At 33.6% G+C, this 15,243-nt stretch overlaps 1 protein-coding gene across 2 annotated transcripts in view; it reads left to right on the top strand.

The window, feature by feature from the left end:
* Positions 1-15,243, top strand: part of CDH12 (cadherin 12) — a 1,165,810-nt gene that overhangs the window by 454,743 nt on the left and 695,824 nt on the right. Inside the window, exon 3 of one of the 2 annotated variants that reach the window (XM_030927854.1) lies at positions 14,438-14,532. The exons of the other annotated variant lie outside the window; for it this stretch is intronic. The gene's annotated coding sequence lies outside the window, so the exon portion shown is untranslated. The remainder of the gene's footprint in view (positions 1-14,437; positions 14,533-15,243) is intronic. 2 annotated transcript variants of the gene reach the window in all.

Here is a 15,243-nt window from a genome sequence, read left to right as displayed (position 1 = left end):
CCGGACAGAATGGCGATTACTAAAAAGTCAAGAAACATTAGATGCTGGCGAGGATGTGGAGAAATAGGAACGCTTTTACACTTTTGGTGGGAATGTAAATTAGTGCAACCATTGTGGAAAACAGTATGGCAATTCCTCAAATACCTAGAGCCAGAAATACCATTTAACTCAGCAATCCCATTACTGGGTATATACCCAAAGCAATATAAATCATTCTATTATAAAGACGCATGCACACGTATGTTCATTGCAGTACTATTTACAATAACAAAGGCACGGAATCCAAATGCCCATCAATGATAGACTGGATAAAGAAAATGTGGTACATATACACCATGGAATACTATGCAGCCATAAAAAGAAACAAGATCATGTTCTTGGCAGGGACATGGAATGAGGTGGAAGCCATTACCCTCAGCAAACTAACACAGGAACAGAAAACCTAATACCACATATTCACACTTATAAGTGGGAGCTCAACAATGAGAACACATGGACACAGGGAGGGGAACAACACACACTGGGGCCTGTCAGGGGGCGCAGGGGAAGGGAGAGCGTCAAGACAAATAGCTAATGTATGTGGGGCTTAAAGTCTAGGTGATGGGTTGATAGGTGCAGCAAACCACCAAAGCACACCCATGTTTACCCATGTAATAAACTTGCACGTCCCGCCCATGTATCCCAGAATTTAAATCCAGCAGCACATCAAAAAGCTTATCCACCAAGGTCAAGTGGGCTGCATCCCTAGGATGCAAGGCTGGTTCAACCTACACAGATCGATAAATGTAATCCATCACATAAGCAGAACCAATACAAAAAACACATGATTATCTAATAGATGCAGAAAAGGCCTTTGACAAAATTCAACACCCCTTCATGCTAAAAACTCTCAATAAACTAGGTATTGATGGAACGTATCTCAAAATAATAAGAGCTATTTATTTATTTTTTATATTTATTTATTTATTTATTTATTTATTTATTTATTTTGAGTCTCGCTCTTGTAGCCCAGACTGGAGTGCAGTGGCGCGATCTTGGCTCACTGCAACCTCTGCCTCCCGGGTTCAAGCAATTCTCCTGCCTCAGCCTCTTGAGTAGCTGGGATTACAGGAGCCCGCCACCACGCCCAGCTAATTTTTGTAGTTTTAGTAGAGACAGGGTTTCACCATGTTGGCCAGGCTGGTCTCGAACTCCTGACCTCAAGTGAACCACCCGCCTTGGCCTCCCAAAATGCTGGGATTATGTGCGCAAGCTACCGCGCCCGGCCAGTAAGAGCTATTTATGACAAACACACAGCCATATCATACTGAATGGGCAAAAATTGGAAGCATTTCCTTTGAAAACTGGCACAAGACAAGGATGCCCTCTCTCACCACTCCTATTCAACAGAGTATTGGAAGTTCTGGCCAGGGCAATCAGGCAAGATAAAAAAATAAAGATATTCAAATAGGAAGAGAGGAAGTTAAATTGTCTCTGTTTGCAGATGACATAATTGTATATTTAGAAAACCCCATCGTCTCAGCCCCAAATCTCCTTAAGCTGATAAGTAACTTCAGCAAAATCTCAGGATACAAAATCAATGTGCGAAAATCACAAGCATTCTTATATACTAATAACAGACAAACAGAGAGCCAAATCATGAGCAAACTCACATTCACAATTGCTTCAAACAGAATAAAATACCTAGGAATCCAACTTACAAGGAATGTGAACGACCTCTTCAAGGAGAACTACAAACCACTGCTCAAGGAAATCAGAGAGGGCACAAACAAATGGAAAAACATTCCAGAATCATAGATAGGAAGAATCAATATTGTGAAAATGTCCACACTGTCCAAAGTAATTTATAGATTCAATGCTATCCCTATCAAGAACTTAAATAAAATTTTTAAAAAGGGTGCACAAATAAATTACCTACATTTTCAGGTGACCCATGTATGGTATCCCAAAACCATGAATAGCAAAAGATCCATTCAAACTGCCGGGTAACGATATGAATTTTAAGAGTCCATGACTTTTCAAGTTTTGAACTGTTATTAGATAATAATATCCAAAATAATGTAAAAAAGTTACGAAAATACACTTCCATTTTTATTCTGTATATTTATCAGAGGCTGTATTTTCTTTATATACTTCAACCACAGCAACATATCACAACTGATTGAATGCACAAGAATGTAGGAGAATTCAGATTTATTCTATTTAGACCATCATAAAAAAAGACTCGCTGTCCTAGTTTGTTTGGTGCCACTCTAACAAAATACTTGAGACTAGATATTTGTAAGAATGAAGATGCATTTCTTATAGTTCCAGAATCGGGGAAGTCCAATATGAAGGATTTCATATCTGGTGAGGGCCTTCTTGCTATGTCATCACATGCTGAAAGGCGGAAGGGTGGAAGAGTAGGCGTGAAAGAGGGAAAGAAGAGGAAAGACGCTGGATGAGGCTGAAATCATCCTTTTATCAGGAACTCACTCCTGAACTTACCCACTCCCCCAATAATGGCATTGATTCATTCAGAAAGGCACGACCCTCATAACCTAATCACCTCTTAAAGGTCCTAACTCTCAACATTGTTGCATTGGACATTAAGCTTCAGATACTTGAACTTTAGAGGACCCATTCAAACTTGAAATGTAAACCAATGCCGCTTTCTCTACTCAAATTATTGTGTTTATTTTTTCTTAAAATGCAGGATGATATCAGTCAGTAGGTTTATTATTGTTTTAAATAAACACTTTCAATTCACAGTTTTAATATCTAATTGGTAAATATGAGCTATAAAAGAATCAAAAGAATGAAAACTTTCTGAAACCTAAATAATATGTATGAGAACAAAGAAGTCTTGAGACTAATATGTTTAAGAACATCAAATGTAGTCCATAATTATCTTTAGCCCATGGCTCTAATCTTTGAAAAGATCATTTTCATTAAGAAATATCTTAAATTTGTAGCTGAAGAGCTTTCTGATTCTGACTACAAAGGATAGAAAGTTAAAACCACAGAGTCCTGTCTTGATGTTAAACTTAGTCTTTTTCAATTTGAGATGGCAGGACAATTCCCTAAAAGCTTTGCAAATTTCTTATTTAGGTCCTTGCTATGACCTAAAAACCACACTTACAATTCCTTTTAAGGTAGGCTTCTTTCTACTTTGGGTAGCCAGGCTAGTGTATTAATAATCTTTTTTTTTTTTTTTTTTTTTTTAATATATCCCTTTCTTTCTCTAGCTGGGAGTTTATACTATGCACTGCCTACATCTTTCAAAGGTCTCAACCAAGTGTATTGCAGCTACACTTTTGATTTGATCTTTAACCTGAGGTCATTTGTACTTTCTTTCTGGTTTGAAAAATGGGAATTGAGAAAGAGTTTAAGTTTCCAACACACTCCAATAACTCACCCTTCTCTTTCTGAGCATTACCATACATAGTGTATAGATGTCTACTGGCACTTTTTATCATATTCTAGAAAAACCACCTCATCAAGACCTACAAGTACATTACACCTGTTTTATATTTCAATTTAAAACAGGGAACAGTTTTTACCATTTTTTTCACAACTATGTAATCTGGGTCACCATTTAGCAAATCTGCTTTAGCAGTTTACTCTCTGCTTTCGTAGTTCAATTTTTTTTTTTTTAATTGTTTTGTTTGGGATAGTATCAAGTCTTTGCTGACAATTTCCTAGATATTGCCAACCAAAACCTGATCTTGAATCAGATGCCAAATATTTTAGGATTTTTTAATAGTAGCTCCCCACTCCTAGAACCAATTTTTGTATCAGTAAAACTTGTGACACATAATATAACATTTGTGTATCTTTTAATTCTTTGTCCATAGTACTTTGATTTCTCTCAGACTCAGGTGGGTGCACTCATTTTTCTGGGGCCCGCTGCCTCTCAGCAGGGCAGCCCTGTTCCTAATGAAAGTACCTGGGCCATTTGTCTTTCATCTTTCAGCAAGCCAGCTTGGGCTTCTTCAGTGAATAGTATTCATAGGAATCCCAAAACAGCAAGAAAGAGGACAGATCACACTATGTAAGAACTTTTCAAGCCTTTGTTACTGTCATTTTCATTGACATCTCATTGAGCAAGGCAAGTCACATGACTGGATCCACAATCATAATGGAAAGCAAAGTTTCACAGAGGGGAGTATGGACACGGAAGGGGGAAGAATGTGTGACCATTTTTGCAAATCTACCATAAAGCGATATTGAGTTATTCTCTAATATTGTGGACAGCTTGTTCTTTTTAAAATTAAGTTTTAAAATTATAATGGGAATTACTTCTCATATGTGTCAATTTTCAGAAAAGAAAAAATAATTGTGTCAATTTTCCCCTTTATTATTTCTTTATTATTTATTTTTGGGCACTTTAAAAATGCTATCTGAGCTACTTATAGAATGAATTAAAAAAATTAAATATTTTCAGCATTTGACCATTTTATTTCAGTATTGCTTTCATTCTAATTTGCAAAGTCTAAAAGTTTAAGAGATTATATTTGCAATGGAGATTTGTATTCATCCTGTATGTGAGCTGATAAATATTTTAGTAATAGAAATGACTCATCTAAATTTTTTTCCACTAAAGGGATGTATTGGTTACTAAATAAGCAGGCTTCATTTGGATTATGTAACCCTACATGTTATTGGTTCTATTAAAAACATATTTAATTAACTCAGAAATTATTTTAAAATAGTCTTTTAAAGCTTTTTTTCACTTTTTTGTTTCTATTAAAATTTTTATCATCAGAAAAGGTAAGTCCAAAAACTGCATTCCATTTTATTTTAGACATTTAATAATTAAAATGTAACAATTATGGTTGAAACTATGATATAACTAATAATATAATATGCAATGTGCTTTTTATTTACTGAATCAGTAATTCCATAAAATTACCATAGTAAAGGTTTTCATTTTAAATATATAAATTACCTGAAATGTTAACAATTAGAAATTCTTCATGAGTAAAAGGAAAAATTAATTTCTATGAGAACCTTACATTCCATCGCTGCCCCACTAAGAATTTAAGTTACCAATACCTCTCTGCTTTTGAAAGACTATTATTGACTATCAATTATCGTGTGGAAATATGGCACATATAATGCAAAATCTTTAGTGGAAGTAAAACTTTTACTTTGACTTTTTTTTTTTTTTTTTTGAGGCAGAGTCTCGCTCTGTCGCCCAGGCTGGAGTGCAGTGGTGCGATCTCGGCTCACTGCAAGCTCCGCCTCCTGGGTTCACGCCATTCTCCTGCCTCAGCCTCCCGAGTAGCTGGGACTACAGGCGCCCACCACCACGCCCGGTTAATGTTTTGTATTTTTAGTAGAGACGGGGTTTCACCGTGTTAACCAGGATGGTCTCAATCTCCTGACCTCGTGATCCACCCGCCTCGGCCTCCCAAAGTGCTGGGATTACAAGCCTGAGCCACCGCACCCGGCCGAACTGGTTAATCTTTATTCAAACAACAATATCAAAATATTTCAAGAGTTTCAATAAGGGAAGTCCTCCTATCATTAAAAGAGTAATTGATAGAGGTTAATATCATATGTCTAAATATCATTTTGCATCTTTCTGATAAGCAAGTAAGTGCAGAACCAGATGGACAAATTGATTTCACATATATTCATTTAAAAAAAAATATTTCTTTTGATTATTTAGACTTATGTTTGCAGACCTCAACTGAGTTTTAATTGTAGGTATTCTTGCCTATGGAATTAGCTCAAATATTTTCAGTTTGAAACAAAACATATAAATGTGAAATATGTTCAGTTAGGTACTCACACAAATTATGCACATAAATTATCTGAGTATAAATTATTTTGTTTGAATTTTGAGACTAAAAGTAATTAATAATCAGCCTGAAGAAAATTTTTATTTAAAAGTTTCTGAAAAGCAAAAAGTATAAAATATTAGTGATGCATAAAGAGAAAGAGAAAGGGCATTCAATGTTATGTGTGAAGAACAGAAAACTTAGATTCCATTTGAATTATTTTTCCAAGATAGTGACATTAAGTTATCAAAAAACTCTGAGAAAAATTAACAAATTGAAAAACGGGGAAGAAAAAAGTAAATAAAATAGCAGAAAGCTGATAAGGTAATGTGAACAAACTTTCTATGTGCATGGGTGTCTATATGCTATGCTAATGTAAAAAAGTTATTATTTTAAAACACAATTTTGCCTTAAGCCCATATGCCATAGCTATTTTTCTGCAGCTTTTCAGCAGAGCCAGATTTGTTGAAATAGAACTATGAAAATATTATGTCTTCATCCTCACTGCCCATTTATTCACTTTTCAAAGCGATATAATTTTACTTCCACCCTTACCCTTCCACAGATACCTCTGTCAAAATAGTCACTCATAACTTTCATGTTGGTATAGTCAAAATTACTTACCAGTTTTGTGGCATTTTCGACTTTTGTTCACTCTTTCCTGTTGTTATTCTGATCTCTCACTATTTTCCCTAGCACTCTGTCCTCGTTTTCTTATAAATCTTCTAGTCATGTTTATTCATAGTCTTTGCCTTTGTTCTTAAATTCTAATGCATTTTGAGCTACTTTTCCCCTTTGGACTTGTCATGCCATACATTTTCCCTGGGAGATGGTCTTTCCCTCACATAGCTGCAAAAATCATTTAAATTTTGATGATTCTCAAATCTGTATCTCTACCTCTGTATCTCTACCCTTAAACTTTTCTCAGTGTGGGAACTGGACAGGAATAGTAAATGAAGTTAAGCACGTGAAACGTTGAATGGAATATTGAATAATAGCAAAAGCAATGACATAGTTAACTTTCTACAAGAGTTATTGTGAATGAAAGACAGAGATATTAGTGAAAGACAATGATAGCTGATTCCATAATAATGTAGGCTAGAAAGAGGATTATTCTGATGATGGATGAACATCAACTATTTTAATATTTTGATGGAAGCAGGCAGAAAAAGGGAAATATTAAAAATACAATAGACTATGAATTACAGATGGAGCAGAATCCCTACAGTGTAAAGAATAGAAGTATAAAGCATAGGTGGAGAAAATATCCTTTGTCATAAAAAGGTACATTATTTCCTCAAAGAAAAGATTAAAACATGGATGCTTGTTTATATAGGGTTATAGCCTAAGTGTGCCCATGGCCATCTCACCTCAATATTAAGCATCTTTTTATATTACATGACTTTTCCTTCATTTAACTCTGCCACAGTTTCCTCCTCAATAATGTATATAACAAATACACAATCCTTCTTGTGATTGTGATTAAAGTCATATATGGAGAGTACCTATAAATAATGATATTTATAAACAATAAAATCACAAATTACTGTTGTGATAAGGAAAAAGTGTTTAGCTTATGTTTTAGAGGTGGGTTTTTATTCACCATTTTTGTGTGCTGTAGCCCTATTCAGAATGACATTCTAATAATGATTAACTGTAATGGTTAACTGTGTGTGGTCCTATAAAAGAAACCAAAAGACATGCAAACATTTCTGAATTGCAATAGAACTTTGAAATCTAATTCAGTTGACTTATAGCAGATGGACACAGGCTGAGTAATGTATGTTTTTTATAGTAATATCATGTGAATATGATGATTGACATTCATCTTAAAACCCAGCAATATGTTTTTACCTCTACTGGAATTAGAATGGTGGAAGCTAGCTGCTTGTTATGCATTATAAAGGCAGGAAGAGAATGATCATATGAATACTGCGATTTTCTTGGAAAAATGATCAAAATTTGACAGATGTCTGTCGGTGAAATTTCTGTCTGTCTACCCATGATGGTGTAGGAATACATTTTCTAGTTAGAAACAATTGTGCTTTAAAATCACATTGTACATTAACTTGTATATTCTATTTTCATTTACAAACTGAATAAGTGGAATGCCTTTAAAGAAGAAAACCAAAACATTGCAACTGAGAAAACAGAATTAAATCTTTATCCAATTAATCAAATTTAGTCATCAAACCAACAGAGAAATTGATGAGGTAGTCTCTGAAGTATTCATAAAAATTCACACAAACCTATCCTCTAAAATGATTATTTTCTGGGAAGCTATATAAGAACCAGGGCTCTTGTATTAAAGTGTAGCATCAATTAAAGCTGTCTTGTCTAGATTTCTAAAATATATCAACAAAAATGCTGGGTCAAAACTATGTGAGTTAAAAAATAAATATACTCTTCAATAATATAATTCAATCAATTTCATTGGTTTGATTACTACAGCTTATGTATTTTTCTTAAATTGTCCTCTGGGGAAATATAATGTTGAAATATAGTGAAATATCTTTAATCTTTTGAGCTCAAATTGTGCTGACTGAAATATCCTTATGAAGTTTTATTTTTGATTGAAAATCACATGGTGAAGTTTACCATGAAGATCTGCAGATCTCATGGACTGTCAGAAAGAATAAGATGTGAAGCCTCTTTCCTACCATTTACTAATCATAGTATTTAAGTAAATGACTTCAGGGAACCTCAGTTTATCATCCATAAAATTAAAATGATGATTCCTGTCTGCTTGATGTATTCTAATAATTAGGAATACTATACAGTCCCTGGATTATAGGTTGTCCATTGTTATATTGAATTTAATATTATGCAGTTTTATACTATGTAATATATTTCATATGTTTTTAATTTATAAATGGATTTTTATAGATGAAATAAACTCATTATGTTGATTTTTCCTTTTCTATCTTCTTTTCTATTTTATATCTTGATTTTATTTCCATTATATATCTTTGTATATACCTGACCAATTTATCTCTACATACTTTACAATCAGAGGTGTCAATATTCCTTTTTATAGAGTGCAATTATACCAAAAATTATGTTCTTTGTTCTCTAAATTCCATCTTTTCCATATGTTAGACTCACTTTTATTTCTTTTTTTTAAATCTATTTCATTTTTCTCATAATCTTGGCCAACTGGAAACACAGGTTTCTTTGCCACTCCTTCCCCCAGCCTTCACTGGGTCCGCTGCTGTCTCTCCTGCTTTAGAATGTCTCTTCTATCTCAGAATTTGTTCGCATAAAATTTAACATACAAAATCTCTTCTGTATCCCAAACATGTTTTTTTAAAAAAAATCATTTTCACATCTAGCATTATATTCTTGATTGGAATTGAAAGGGCCAAGAGGAATTGGCCCTCTGAAGGTTTGCTGAAAAATCAACTTGCAAAAGGCAGATTAATTAGAGAAAAAGCATGCAAATTTATTTAATATGTATAAATGAGAGCCTTCAGAATAAAGATCAAAATATACAGGGGAAATTGTCTATTTTTATACTTAGGATCAACAAAATATAGATAGTCAAGTAGAAGTATGATTGGACAGAAAGGATATGATCTAATGCTGTGAGTGGGGAAACCTAGCAAAGCCTCTCTGTGCAGATTCTTCTTGGCCTCTCTCAGTGACATTTCTTCCTTGTGAGTCTGGGGCAGGACCTTCTCTGGAATGGAAGTCTTATGACCTACAGTCAAACAAGATAGGTCAGATAATTTTTTATGGCCAGTTTTTACAAAGAAAGGCAGAGGGAATGTTAGAGTAATATTTTTAGATTTTATGGCTGGCTCTAGGGAAAAGGGATTCTGGTTTTTATGACCCACCTTGGGGAAGAAGGATTTTGGTTTCTGTTCCTATCCTTGGGGGAGAATGGAACTGAGAGACAGGAGGGCAGGAGAAGGTCAGAGATAAACTTTTGCTTCTGTGGCTTTCATTTTGAGGTATTGTTCTCTGAGCCCCAACAAAATAACATGCAGGCTTTTTATCCTGTCATTTTTACTATTCACAATAAAATCAAAATCTATTTTAATTAAACTAGTGAGAAAAAACTTAATAAAAAATAATTTCTATTATCATCATGTTTATAAAGTAGTAATCATCATCTGCACTTGTATAATGCCACCATGTAGCGGGTAATCTAAGCATCTAACTTCAAGCTGTAAAAAAATAACACTAATTGATCCAGACATCCTTCCCCAGAACTACCACACCTCAGCCTCAAAACCTTTATTAACATCATGCTCAGGCTGACCACTAGCCATGGGGTAGGAATGGTAAGAAGGCTTTAGCCTATCCTTTTCTCCAAAACAATTAAGCTTCTTTGCTCTATTTCAGTATCTCATCACACCACTGAAATTATATTAATTTTGTAGAAGAAACATTGAGTAGAATCAATAGCTTAGTCCTCAATTATAACAGAGAAGAAAACTATACCATTATTAAAGCAGAAGAAAGAGCCTCACCATTGGTTGTTAACATGGATTTTTGTGACAAGAAAGAGAAAAGTATTATGACTCTAGTGTTATGCTGTATGTTTTTCAAATCAATATAATATGGTATTCCAAACCAAATTATATGTGATATCCTAAACTTTGAAAATAAGCGAGTTTTCTATTGGTTTTGAATTGGGGAAATAATAAATAAGAATAATTGAAATATAGGGTATCTTTCTCTTTTTATTTTATTATATTTTTAATTTATAGATACTCTTTGTATTTGCACTCAGATCTTAGAAACATTCTGTACTAGAAGCGTATACCTCAGATAAGAAGACTTAAAAATACAGGTGAAGCCATATGTAAGCAGTTTCTCTAAGAGGAGAAGAAAAATATAATTTTAAATGTCAAAGAGGCTTGGTTCTTATGGAAGCCTTTAATACCAAGACGAGAGTGCTAAGAGTGTGCTCTAACTCTTTAAAAACTTACATATGAGACTTTTACTATCTTATTTTCCTTGCACAAAAGATACCTTTAAATATTTGCAGGGGATCCCTAAGGATGTATTTTGCTGTATACATAGGTAGTTTTCTGAAACTTTTTATTAAGATACTAATATAAATATTCTAGCCTACAGCATATGGTTTAATGCTTATGGTGATAGGGAAGTCAGTATGGCTTATTGTAGAATACTGATAGGAAATATTCAGAAAGCATTAATTATCTTCTGCAAAAAAATTCACTAAATTATTCATTGGAAACAAAATTGTCCACCATTGTAGGGGGAAATAAAGTGAAGATAGAATAATTGTTTTATTAGTATAATGATTTTATTATTTTAGTTCTTTAAAATGTGGTAGAATCTATTTTTTTCCAGGTGTTTTGACTTAAGTGATATTGAGTCTAATTTAGTGATGTGGGCCATAATACATTCATGCACATTTATACATGCACACATAATGCATATGCAATTAATAGATTTATATAATGCATGTGCACTATATATACACTTTACAATTACAGATAATGTATATATAGCATAAAAATAATATGCATATATAAATAGATGATATAATATACATTTTTGAATTTTTCAGTGTTTACTTGGCAGTGAGTTGAAGTTTCCAGATTGCTTCTGTTTCTCCTGGTCATAAGGTTGCCAGATATTTTGAAGAATGTCTTGAAACTGAGTTTGACAAAGAAAAACATGCACATTGGCTAGTTGACCTACATTGGTTCAACTATTTTGAAAAATAAGGACAGAGAAAGAGGACACTTATTTAGGATCCTTTTGTGTCAGGTTAGCCCTCATTATAGTGTCAGACACATTGATTTCAATAACCCCCACTCCTAAAAGTAATTGTCTCTGAAACTCTAAGTATCTATGATTTCTTGACTTTAATAATCTATCTTAACCACAGCTTTTATAAATAGAGATAAAAGTGGAAAACACATCATTTCGCTATAGGTTTTGCTGACCAGTGCTTCATTGTTAAAGATAGGGATCCACCTAGTCCATATGACTGTTGATGCCAGTGATTAATGAGGCTTTACACTCAAAACTTTATGAAAACTATAAATAAACCTACTGAAATGGGAAGATTTTGAGAATGTGGTGACTGTCAAAAACTTACTATGTACCACCCCAAAACTCACAGTCCTGTTGAGAGATAGAGAAGGCAATAGGCTATTTCTACACAGTACAGTAAGTTCTAAGGAAACATAAAAGAGCATCCTAGATGAAGGTATAGTTGAACAGGTAGTGTAATCAGATGTGGAGTCTAATCTAGACAGAGAAAATGAAGGTTTACGAAAGAAAGGACAAGTAATTGTTTGGGTGTAAATAAAGTAACAGAAGAGAAAGATGAGAGTTATAAATGAAAATATATTCCCTAAGGACTTGAACAAACTAGTGGTTTTTGCACTGCTTAGGTGTGGTGTGCAAACAGTTTAACTCCTCCTAAACTCGTTATGAGTTCAGGAAGATGGAGGTAGCTGGTGAAAGATGATGACAGGTAAGCTTAAAGTATGTCAGGCTTACGCAGACAGCCATGGGGAAAGATAAAAAGGATTTAATTAGGCAGCACTATGATCAACTTGGGATTCCAAAAAAAATCATTTTTTTACTGTAGAGTGCAGAAATAATTACAGAGTATTAGAAAGCTTAGAGTTGGGGAAGATTAGTAACTTAAACAGGATATGGTAATGGTATTAACTGACATAATAATTTGGTGGAGAAAGTGAAATGGATTCTAAATTATTGAGAACAATTGAAGATAGGATTTGGTAATATGTTGGCTATGACTAATACGGGAGGAGAAGAAATCAAAGGAGGCCACACAGAATTGTAGTTTAGGAAATTGGATGAATTATAGTAGTGCCTCTCATTAAAATATGCAATCATAGGAGAAGGCGTTCTTTAGAGACATGGTGAATAACTAATTCAAATGATAATTTTTGAGTTTGAGATGTCAATGGCACCTTCAAGGGAAATATGAATAGACTGTTGGATATAATGTGTAGATTGATGTACAATTTTACTTAGAGATCCAGGTTGAATTTATTTTCTAGTGATAAACACTAAAAAAGAACAGAATTGAAACCAAAGTATTCAATTTCTCATTACTTAGAATTAGGTAAGTGACCATAGCCAAGTATAAATAAAATAATGTATTTGATCTGATTTATATTCTTTCATATTTACTGCTTCCTCTCTCATTCTGAGTTTGTATAAATATGTTGCTTTATTTTCTCAAGGCCTATACTTATATACTTGGTATTAGTTCATTACAAGTATGGATTCTTTCAACTGTGATGCATATTGTTCCCTTTAAGTGTACTTTTCAAAGAGCTTTTTTTGAACAATCTGAAAAATCCACACTCAACAAACAGATAATGAAATTTATCTGTATTACCACATACTTAGGATCGTTGTTTTTGCATGTAATTGGCTTTTCAAAAATCTGTTACCTTCTAGGGAAAATAGTATCTTTTCTTCTTTCTGGCAAAAAGAATAATATATTTTTTATCTGGTGGAAAGAGTAATATTTTGAGAGAAGTTATCAGTTTGAAACAAATTCCTAGATTAAAAAATCACAAATATTACAACCCTTTCAAATATACTCCTGTAAACTGTAGCTCAGGAATACAATTAATTAGTTTACCTTTAATATCATGCAGGCTGCATTATCATGTCAATGACTGCAAGTTAGGGTAGCAAAGAGATTACAGGATTGACAATACCTAGTATTGAATGATGACTCTCATTATTGCAATTCAGCTAAATATTAATTGTGTCCCTCCATCCCTAAAAATTGTTTTCATTTCAATAATAGCAAAAAGAGTCCTTGACTTTCCAACATAAAAAGGTTGTTGTAATGATTAAAGTTAAAAAGAGATTATGCTTATAAAAGCATTTTATAATCTGTAACTAGAATATAAATATAATCTATCCTCTGTATCTGTGGATTCTGCACCTATGGATTCAACCAATATTGAATTGAATATATTTAATCATAGACTGAATATATGCTTTAAAAAAAATGCATCCGTAATGAATATGTACAAACATTTTTACTTGTCATTATTTCCTAAACAATCCAATATAACTACTATTTACATAACATTTGCATTGTTTTATACATTATAAGTAATCTAGAGATGATTTAATGTATATGGGAAGATATGTGTAGGCTATATGCAAATACTATGCCATTTTATATTAGGAACTTGAACATCTGTGAATCTTGGTATCTGTAGGAGGTCCTGGAACCAAGTCCCCCACAGATCCTGAGGGACGACTGTAATAAGAAATGTCATTACAATGCTGGCTTTGCTCTTGTATTTAGAAACTTATGATCCACTAGGTCGGTTTGTTTAATGCAGTTGACTCCATTCTGTCACCATTAAGTCACATTGAATGATTGGAACTAAATTTATTGTTTAAACCATTTTATTTCTCATTCTGCCTACCATTTTCTCTATCTTAGGCAATGCTGATTAGAATGTGAGCTTTTTTATTTTTTCCACAGAGTTACTATCTTTGGTCTGATAGAATTTTGTTTAGAGAACTCTCCTTTGGTTATGAATTATAATATGTGAGAGATTTCAAAGTTTCATAGAGACATGTCAACCAAATATTCTGAGAAGGCTGAATTAATGATGTACAGAATCCAGAGAATCTTGCATATTCTTAAAGCACTTTTTTTACATATTTTTCAGCATTGATGCCCAATGCTATAGAATCAAGTTACTGTGGAGGTCAAAACAATTTAAGATACATAAGCCTGCCTTAGAAAATAAATTGCCTCTAACTTGTAAGTAAATTGATTGTTACGTTTTTTTCTTCCTTTAAAAAAAATTTTTAAGACAGTTTCACTCTTTCAGCCAGACTGGAGTGAAGTGGCACGATCTTGGCTCACTGCAGCCTCTGCCCCCTGGGTTTAAGCTATTCTCCTGTCTCAGTCTCCCGAGTAGCTGAGATTACAGGCGCCCACCACCACGCCTTGCTAAATTTTGTATTTATAGTAGAGATTGGGTTTTGCCATGTTGGCCAGGCTGGTCTCGAACTCCTGACGTCAGGTGATCCACCTGATTTGGCCTCCCAAAGAAATGGGATTATAGGCGTGAGCCACCACGCCCAGTTGATTGTTATGTTTTGAATATACATATAAAACAATGAAGAGTAGCTAATTTTAAAATATTCCTCATAGATAAATTCTCACGGTCATATATGTTTAATCTGTAATGTCTTAAAATTGTTACAACACTGTGCTAGTTACCAAGAATATCCAGGGGAAACACAGAAACACTGGCATTCCTTAAATGCAGGCCTCTAATTGCAAAAATTGTTTCCTCGAACACATACTTCCTTTGTAATTATTCTTTTCTCACTCATTTCTACAGGTATTGTAGCTTACAACATTTCAAGTTAAAGGTCTAGTCATTACTTTGATGCATGAGATTCATTTTACTGGTTAGAAAGCATGGCTGTTATAGCAGTTTTAATCAAATACATAATTTAGGCA

This window comes from Rhinopithecus roxellana, chromosome 3, assembly GCF_007565055.1.
Source record: "Rhinopithecus roxellana isolate Shanxi Qingling chromosome 3, ASM756505v1, whole genome shotgun sequence".
In the NCBI taxonomy this organism is placed as follows: Eukaryota; Metazoa; Chordata; class Mammalia; order Primates; family Cercopithecidae; genus Rhinopithecus; species Rhinopithecus roxellana.
Note: the sequence above shows the minus strand (reverse complement) of the source record. Positions and strands in the feature narration are given on the sequence as shown.